The sequence below is a fragment of the Artibeus jamaicensis genome, unplaced genomic scaffold (assembly GCF_021234435.1).
Source record: "Artibeus jamaicensis isolate MK-2021 breed Jamaican fruit bat unplaced genomic scaffold, CSHL_Jam_final scaffold_1019, whole genome shotgun sequence".
NCBI lineage: Eukaryota > Metazoa > Chordata > Mammalia > Chiroptera > Phyllostomidae > Artibeus > Artibeus jamaicensis.
This window is the reverse complement of record NW_026522025.1, coordinates 3,706,433-3,715,894: the sequence shown is the minus strand read 5'-3', so window position 1 is coordinate 3,715,894 and position 9,462 is coordinate 3,706,433.

Genomic DNA, 9,462 nt, shown 5'->3' with positions numbered 1-9,462 from the left:
CCCCCGGCGGGGCGGGGTCCCGGGCCGGCTGAGCCTGCGCAGAGGCGCTGACCGCGACTCGAGCTTTGGGGACTGGAGTGTCCGGAAGCTTTTTCTTTTCCTTCCTTTTTTTTTTTTTTTTTTTTTTTTTTTTTTTTTAGAGAGAGGGAGTCCTGTGTTAAAGTCGAGGAGAGTGAAACAAGGACGGGCTTAGGATAGAAAGAGCAACAGGAGAGAGCCTAGATGGGGCTGCTTTGGCTCCCTACAAATGTTACAAGAAATGAGCCTCGGTGGGGCTGCCGTGATGGAAAGTCGGAAAAAAGGAGGCCGTGGAGACATTCCCCAGAAGAGCTGCCACTGCCCTCCTGCCCTGGTTGCAAGTCTCCGTGGGGGCCCTTAGAGTTTAGGAGACACACGCCTGAGGGGGAAGAAGGGCGTGGACGTTCTCTCAGGGGGAAGAGCTCTGTTATGTAGCTCTGTAGAGTGCTATGGTCAATGTTATCTCATTTTTAAATATTTCATTTCATTATGGCATTGTCTGCATTGATAGACTTCACTTCCTCAGCTCCCATATACACCTCAACTCATCTCAATTTTATGCTCAATAAGTGGATTGTAAAAATATTTGTGAATGTGAATCCCTTGTGTGGACAAAAACGGGGCCAGGCACTAAAACTGACAAGATCAGGGATGGCCTACATGACAGGCCTTATGAACTCCAGAGTAACCACATGGGATGGTCTGAACATAAAAATTTCTAAGTAAAAGTGTGTCCTGCTCTGGCTGGTGTGGCTGAGTGGCCTGAGCGCCAGCCTGCGAACAGAAAGGTTAGACTCCAGTCAGGCCTTGTGCCTGGGTTGCATGCAGCTCAGGTTCCTGTCGGGGGCGCGGGAGAGGCAACTGATCAATGTATCTCTCACACATCCATGTTGCTCTCCCTGGCTCCCTCCCTTCCCATCTCTCTAAAATAAATAAATAAACTATTTTAAAATATAAATAAATAAATGTGGGTCCTAGCACATAGTCATGTCCTAGGCCAGTATCTTCCTTGACAAAGGTCCATCTTTACCTTAACAAAGCCAGCCTATTGCCTTCTTTTTTCTTTTTTTTTTAAGATTTTTATTTATTTATCTTTAGAGGGGAAGGGGGAAAGGAGAGAGGGAGAGAAACATTAATGTATGGTTGCCTCTCATGCGTCCCCTGCTGGGAACTGGCCTGCAGGGAACTGGCCTGCAACCCAGGCATGTGCCCTGACTGGGAATCGAACCGCCATTGCCTGGTTCGCAAGCCCGTGCTCAATCCACTGAGCTACACTAGCCAGGTTATTGCCTTCTTTTTAAATCTACGATAACATACTTTTGGAATGTCAAAGTAATTCCCCTTTTTTCCAGACTCCCCCCACGCAAACTCTCACCTGTGCATAAGACCAGAGCCTGAACCCCTCATTGTCTTTTTCTTGCCCAAATACCATCTCTGTGTGCTATAAATGTTCATTGTTAACTATCCTGTACCCACTGCAATGTTAGAAATGGCCAGACCTATATAGAATGTTTATGAGTTTATTTGAGCCAAACAGACGACAGTTGCTAGGAAGCAAAATCTCAACAGATTGAGAAAATGCTCCAGAGAATGGTGGTTTTACCATTGTTGTACCATGTTGTACATCAGAATCAAAGCAGAAGACATGAAATCTATCAGTGGTAGATTAGGGGGGTGGGAGAAAGCAAAATGAGGACGCCTTTGAGACTGGATAAAAAGTAAAATGGAGAGACACGGACTCCTTGACATCAGGGGGTGTAGCCTCGCTGACATTTACAGCATAGAGAGAAGGGATTTGGGCAGTAAGGTAACAATGAGGGGTTTGTGGTCTCCTGCTCTGGCAGGAGTTTGTGCCCTGAGGTTGGCTGGAGAAAGGAGTCTTACTCTGACATTCCAAAGGTATGTTATTATAGATTCAAAAATAAGATAGTAGACAGGCTGGCTCAGTTAAGATAAAGATGGAGCTTTGTTAAGGAAAATACTGACCTAGGATATGACAACCCAACAGGACTTACTTTTAGTTAGGAATTTTTATGTTCAGATGTGGTTACTTTCTATCTCTTGAGTTTATAAGGCCTGCCTTGGAAGCCTCCCTGAGTTCATCACTTTTAGTGTGTGGCCCTATCTCTCATACACACCGCTAGTGTAAAAGAAGTTTCTCCATTTTACTTTTTATCCAATATCAGAGATTTCTCCACTCTGTTTTCCCCCCCTCCCAAATCTACCACCAATGGATTTCATGTAACCCTTATGTCTGTCTTCTCCTTTGATTCCGACGTACAACATAAGCAGTAAAACTGCCCTTCTCCAGAGCACTTTCTCCACTAAGATTTTGCTTGCCAGCAACTGTTGTCAGTTTGGCTGAAATAAACTCACAAACATTCTCTACAGGTTTGGATGTTTCTTATGTTGACACTAGCTTCTACCCTCCATTGTCCACCCGAACTGCTACTGAAGAGGTCATCAGTGGCCTTCTTTAGTTCAATCTGGGCAAATAAATAAAGAGTATTCTGAACCCTCTTCCCTCTCACACCTTCCGCTTGTTGAAGACTGCAAAGCCATTAACACTCATGGCCTCCAACCAGTGGCTAAACTAAAATAAAACTTTCTCTTAAGTCACTGGTGCTTGCTGGGGTCATCACTATGTCCATTAAGGTTTAAACAAAGATGTCTCTAACTTCCTCTCTGCAACCATTTTGATTAGTTGGTTTGACATTAGTCCTGGTCATTTCCGAACCCAGTCCTTCCTTCCAAGGAATTAATTCAGGTTATGGGGCATCTGGCCATTCTCCATGTTCCTTTTCTATATATCACTGGGCACAACTCCAATTCCTTCACTCCTTAAACAATCACAAGCACAAGACAACACCAGAAAGGATTTTACAGAGTGTCGAGGAACATCTGTGGGACTTTGCCGCTCATACTTAAAGACACTAGTGCTAAGTATGTTTTTTTAAGATTTTATTTATTTATTTGATTTGATTTTAAAGAGAGTGAAACATCAACTTGTCGTTCCACTTATTTATGCATTCATTGGTTTTTCTCTTGCATGTGCCCAGACCAGGGATTGAACCTGCAACCGTGGTATAATCAGGACAATGCTCTAACCAACTGAGCTACCTGGCCAGAGCTGGATTTTATTTATTTATTTATTTCCAGAGAGAAAAAAAGGGAGATAGGGAGGGAAAGAGGGAGAGATACATGTACATGCCCAACTGGGGACCTGGCCCACAACCCAGACATGTACCCTGGCAGGTATTTGAATTGATGACCTTCCAGTTGACAGGCCAGCACTCAATTCACTGAGCCACACCAGCCAGGGCTTAACCCCAATGATTTTAAACAGACATAATCCTTCAGTAATCCTCTGTGAATTATAATGTACATTTTTAAAACTATTGTTTTAAAAGCAATACATATGATGTACTCTCACACTGCTGGTGGGAATATCTTTAATGGAGAGCAATTAGCCATTTATGTCAGAATATTAAATCATCTCCTCTTTAACCCAGAAATTACAATGTTAGAAATTTAACCTACAGATATACCCACAAATGTGTGAAATGCCACTATACGAGATTATTCATCACAGCATTGCTTATAATAACAAAAGACTGGAAATAGTCTTAATACCCATCAATAAGGGATCAGTCAAATCATGGTACATCATAAATTGAATGCTATGTAGCTATGAAGAAAACATAGAAAACTCTTTGTGCCCTGATGTGATCTTCACAATCTATTGTTATATGAAAAAAAAAATCAAGATGCAGAATAGTGTATAAAGAAAGCTAATTATTTGTTATAAAGGAAGACAGCACTCTTTAAGTATGCACATATATATTTGGTTAGATTTGCATAAAATATTTCTGGAGGAATAGGGGAGAAAACTGGGAAGCTAGAAGTAAGAGTGGCAGGGAGAATTTTTACAACTGATCTTTTGCACTTTTTGAATCTTGATTCATGTGTTGAATATTATCTACTCAAAAAAATTAAAATGAAAGCAAAACAATGACAAAAATTAAAATAAAGACATGATATAGTAAAAATTAAAATAAAAGGAATACATACCCAAGGTCAAAACATTCAGACAGTACACACAGTATAAAATTAAAAGAAAAAACTTACTTTCTTCATACTTCATGCACCTATCAGACTATTTGTTGTATTTTATCCAGCCTTTCCAGGTGTTTTGTAGCAGGAGACTTTTGGGATTATCTAGTTTTCCTCATTGAAAAGAGAAGTGTTTTTTCCCAATCTTTTCAGCATTAACAGCAACTTTTATTTTATTATTCTTCCTCCATCTCTATGAACTCCTATTTTGAAACTATAGTTGGTGGACTGCCGCATTTATTACATAATAAACCTGTGATTTCTTGTTTTGTTAAATTAGTAACCTGGTATCTTATCTACTGGTCACATTCCTGTCTTTATCAGCAATTTACAGTTTGAAGAAACAACTCCATGCTTAGTGGAAGCCTCCTTAGGCTAGGCCCTAACGATGGATTCTTGGCCTCTTCCCTGATGTGCTAGAGATTGTACCAAATCACCTGGTCCTAGCCCAGTAGAGGCTCCTTAGAATAACAATTTCTAAATATTGATGTCTGGCCTCTACTCCCACAGGCTCTCTAATTCAGTAGAATGAGGTCTAGGATATGAATATTTTGAAATATGGTGACTTTTTTTAGAAACAGATATTTTTAAAGATTTTATTTATTTATTTTTAGAGAGGGGAAGGGAGGGAGAGAGGGAGAGAAAGAGCAGTGAGTGGTTGCCTCTCACATGCCCTCTTCCAGGGACCTGGCTGGCAACCCAGGCACATGTCCTGACTGGGAACTGAACTGGTGACCCTTTGGTTCATAGATCCGCACTCAGTCCACTGAGCCACACCAGCCAGGGCCTATGATGATTTTTTACTGGGTGTGGCATGCTGGCTATAAATGTACAATTTCTATAAGGTCTTTTGACATCATGAAAATCAGCTGTTAAATGTAGGTCCACTTTGTTCAATTTTCCTCCCAACAGAAAGTCACCTCCTGCAGGATCCCTCAGCCTAGTCAGCCGCAGAGACAGGCAACTCAGTCCCCACAGAAGCAGCATGTTCAATATCCAACAACTAGGTCACTTCCTCTGGGAAACCTGTAATTCACAGGTGGCAAACGCAGGTCCAAGGGCCTAATCTGGCCCTCCACCTTGTTTTATCCGGCCTGGCACCTTGTTTCTACCCAGCAGCAGCGCTGAGCTCTCACTTAACAATTAAGGAGTAGTTAGATTTATACAGTCCTAAAATTATGTTTGGCCCTTTGAAGGCAACCGCAAGGCTGATGTGGCCCCCGGTGAAAATGAGTTTGACAACCCTGCTAACTTTTCATTGGCTGCTAGGATTTAAGGCCAGATGTTCACTTAGTAGAAACCACTTGGCAGCCTGAGGATGCTTTATGCCATGGAGATCTATGAGAGGCTCTTGTCACAGAGTCATAGGGCAAAAAGGGACCTCAGAAGTTTTATATGCACATATATAGTCAATTCTCTCTTTTTGTGGTAGATATCTCTAAATATCTCTGTAAGTACCAAATTAGTAAATACTGAACCATTGTTTCTATGGAAACTAACAGGCTTAGGCTCCTATAAGCCTCTGATCACAAAGTTTTTGTCAACCCAGAAATACATAATCTTCTTTGCTTTATGTATTTCTGTTTAAAGACACTTATTTAATACTTTTTTTTACTTATTCACCCATGTGTCCTGTCCTGAATACCTTTTTATAATTTTAATATAGTTGACACATAGTATTCTATAAGTTTCAGGCATACAGCACAGTGATAAGACATTTTTATACTTTACAAAATGACCAACACCACAAACCTAGTAACCACCTGTCACCATTCATAGTTATTAGAATATTATTGACTCTATTCTTATGCTGTTTCTTCACATCCCCGTGACTTATTTTATAACTGGAAATTTGTATTTTCTAGTCCCCTTCCCTTTTCTCACCCAAACCCCCCACACACTTCCCCTTTAATAACCATCAGTTTGTCCACTATATGTATGAGTTGGTTTCTGTTTTATTTTGCTTATTCCTTTTTTTAGATTTCACATGTAAGTGAAATTATATGGTGTTTATCTTTCTGTCAAACATTTCACTCAGCACCATAGCCTCTAGGTCTGTCCACTATGTCATAAATAGCAAGATTTCATTTTTTATCACTGAGTAATATTTCATTGTATATATGTACCACATCTTCTTTATCCATTCATCTATTGATGAACACCTAGGTTGTTTCTATATCTTGGCTATTGTAAACCATGTTGCAATGAACAGAGGTGTGCATATGTATTTTCAAATTATTGTTTTAGTTTTCTTTCAATATATACCCTTAAATGATGACTGGGTTGTATGGCAGCTCCACTTTTAAAAAGATCTTATTATTTATTTATTTTTAGAGAGAGGAGAAGAGGGGAGGAAGAGAGGGAGAGAAACATTGATCAGTTGCCTCTTGCACGTGCCCCAACTGGAAATCGAACTGATGACCTTTCACTCTGGGGGATGATGCCCAACCAGCTGAGCCACACTGGTCAGGGCATTCATTTTTCATTTTTAAAGGAACTTCCATACTGTTTTCCATAGTGGTTGCACCAATTTACAATCCTACTGACAGGGTTCCCTGTTCTCCACATCCCTGCCACCACTTGTCCTTTGTTGTCTTTTTTATCATAGCCATTCTTTTTTTTTAAAGAATATATTTTATTGATTATGCCATTACAGCTGTCCCATTTCCCCCCTTTTGCCTCATTCTGCATTTGAAGAGGTCATACAACTCAACATAAAAAATTAAAAACTGAACGAAAAAAATGTTCAGAGGACCTGCATAGACATTTATCCAAAGACAACATACAGATGGCCAACACACATGAAAAGATGCCCAACATTATTAATCATCAGGGAAATGCAAATCAAAACCACATTGAGATGTCAGCTCACGCCTGTCAGAATGGCTATCATCAGATGGAGGTGTAGGTGGAAATACTGTACTTCCTTGCACAACCAAATTTAAGGACAACAAAGATTTAAAAACAAAAACACAATCAAAACAGACATAAAATTGAACTGTACCGAAGTCCAACAACAACGAGCCATTCATCTAGACTGGTAAGAGGGGCAGAGTTGATGGTGGGTGGAGAGGGGTCAGGGCAGGAAAAAGTGGTGGCTGCTGGAATGACCCAGGTGCACAGGTGGCAGTTGGCAGATCCCAGGTGTGGGGTGGTAATGGGCAGACCCAGTGAGGGTGCAAGGTGGCTGCTGGACCGTGGTCACAGGTTCATGTGCAGATAAACCAGGCAAAAAAAAAAAAGAGCAGTGAGACAGACCACATAACCCATGGCCCCAGCGCCAGGAAACAAAGTTTAAAAGGACCGATTGGAAAAACTTTGGGGTATTGAGGTGCTGGGACAGGCTCCCAGCCTCACAGGAGAGTTCGTTGGAGAGATCCACAGGGTCCTAGAACATACATAAGCCCACCCACACAGGATCCAGCACCAGAAGGGCCCAATTTGCTTGTGGGAAGTGGCAGAGGGGACCAAAATCAAGAGCAACCAGGACAAATGACATTGCTCCCTCTGACCCCTCCCCCACATACAGCATCACAACTCAGCCACTGGGTTGCCCCACCCTGGTGAACACCTAAGGCTCCACCCCTCATACATGTAACAGGTGCGACCTGACCAAAAAAATTATGGCTCAAGCAGAACAACTCAAAGCCCCAGACCCAATACTTCTAAGCAACAAAGAAATAGCCAACCTACCAGATGTACAGTTCAAAACACTGGTGATCAGGATGCTCACAGATCTGGTTGATTTTGGTCACAAATTAGATGAACAAAATGAAGGCTACACTAAGTGAAATGAAGGAAAATGCACAGGGATCCAATAGTGATAGGAAAAAAACTGGGCCTCAAATCAATGGAGTGGACCAGAAGGAAGAACACAAGAAACAAGAATTCAGAAAAAGGAGGAGAAGCTTAGGAACCTCCAGGACATCTTTAAATGTTCCAACATCCAAATTATAGGGGTACCGAAAAGGAGAAGAGAAAGAGCAACAAGTGGAAAACTCATTTGAAAAATAATAAAGGAGAACTTCCCCAATCTGTCAAAGAAAATAGACTTCTAGGAAGTCCAGGAAGCTCAGAGAGTCCCAAAGAAGGTGGACCCAAGGAGGAACACACCTCCTTGGTGTGTGAAGGCACATCATCATTACATTACCCAAGATCAAAATGAAGGAGAGAATTCTAGAAGCAGCAAGGGATAGGGGACAGTCACCTACAAAGGAGTGCCCATCAGACTGTCAGCTGATTTCTCAAAAGAGACCTTGCAGGAAAGAAGGAGCTGGAAAGAAGTATTCCAAGTCATGAAATGCAAGGGCCTACATCCAAGATTGCTCTACCCAGCAAAGCTTTCATTTAGAATGGAAGGACAGATTAAAGTGCTTCTCAGATAAAGTCAAGTTCCAGGACTTCATCATCACCAAACCCTTATTACATGAAATGTTAAAGAGACTTATCTAAGAAAAAGAAGATAAAAAATATGAACAGTGAAAGGACAGCAAACTCACAGTTATTAACAACCACACCTAAAACAAAAGCAAACTAAGCAGACAGCTAGATCAGGAGCAGAACCACAGAAATGGAGATCACACGGAGGGTTAGCATCAGGGGAGTGGGAAGAGGAAAAGGGGGAAGAAGGTACAGAAATAAGTAGCATAGATGGTAGGTAGAAAATAGACAGGGGGAGGGCAAGAATAGTGTGGAAAATGTAGAAGCCAAAGAACTTGTGACAATGGACATGAACTAAAGGGGGGGATGGGGAGAGGGTGCAGGATGGAGGGGAATACGCGGTCTGTCTCACTACTCTTTTTTTTTTTGCCTGGTTTATCTGCACATGAACCTGTGACCACGGTCCAGCAGCCACCTTGCACCCTCACTGGGTCTGCCCATTACCACCCCACACCTGGAATCTGCCAACTGCCACCTGTGCACCTGGGTCATTCCAGCAGCCACCACTTTTTCCTGCCCTGACCCCTCTCCACCCACCATCAACTCTGCCCCTCTTACCAGTCTAGATGAATGGCTCGTTGTTGTTGGACTTCGGTACAGTTCAATTTTATGTCTGTTTTGATTGTGTTTTTGTTTTTAAATCTTTGTTGTCCTTAAATTTGGTTGTGCAAGGAAGTACAGTATTTCCACCTACACCTCCATCTGATGATAGCCATTCTGACAGGCGTGAGCTGACATCTCAATGTGGTTTTGATTTGCATTTCCCTGATGATTAATAATGTTGGGCATCTTTTCATGTGTGTTGGCCATCTGTATGTTGTCTTTGGATAAATGTCTATGCAGGTCCTCTGAACATTTTTTTCGTTCAGTTTTTAATTTTTTATGTTGAGT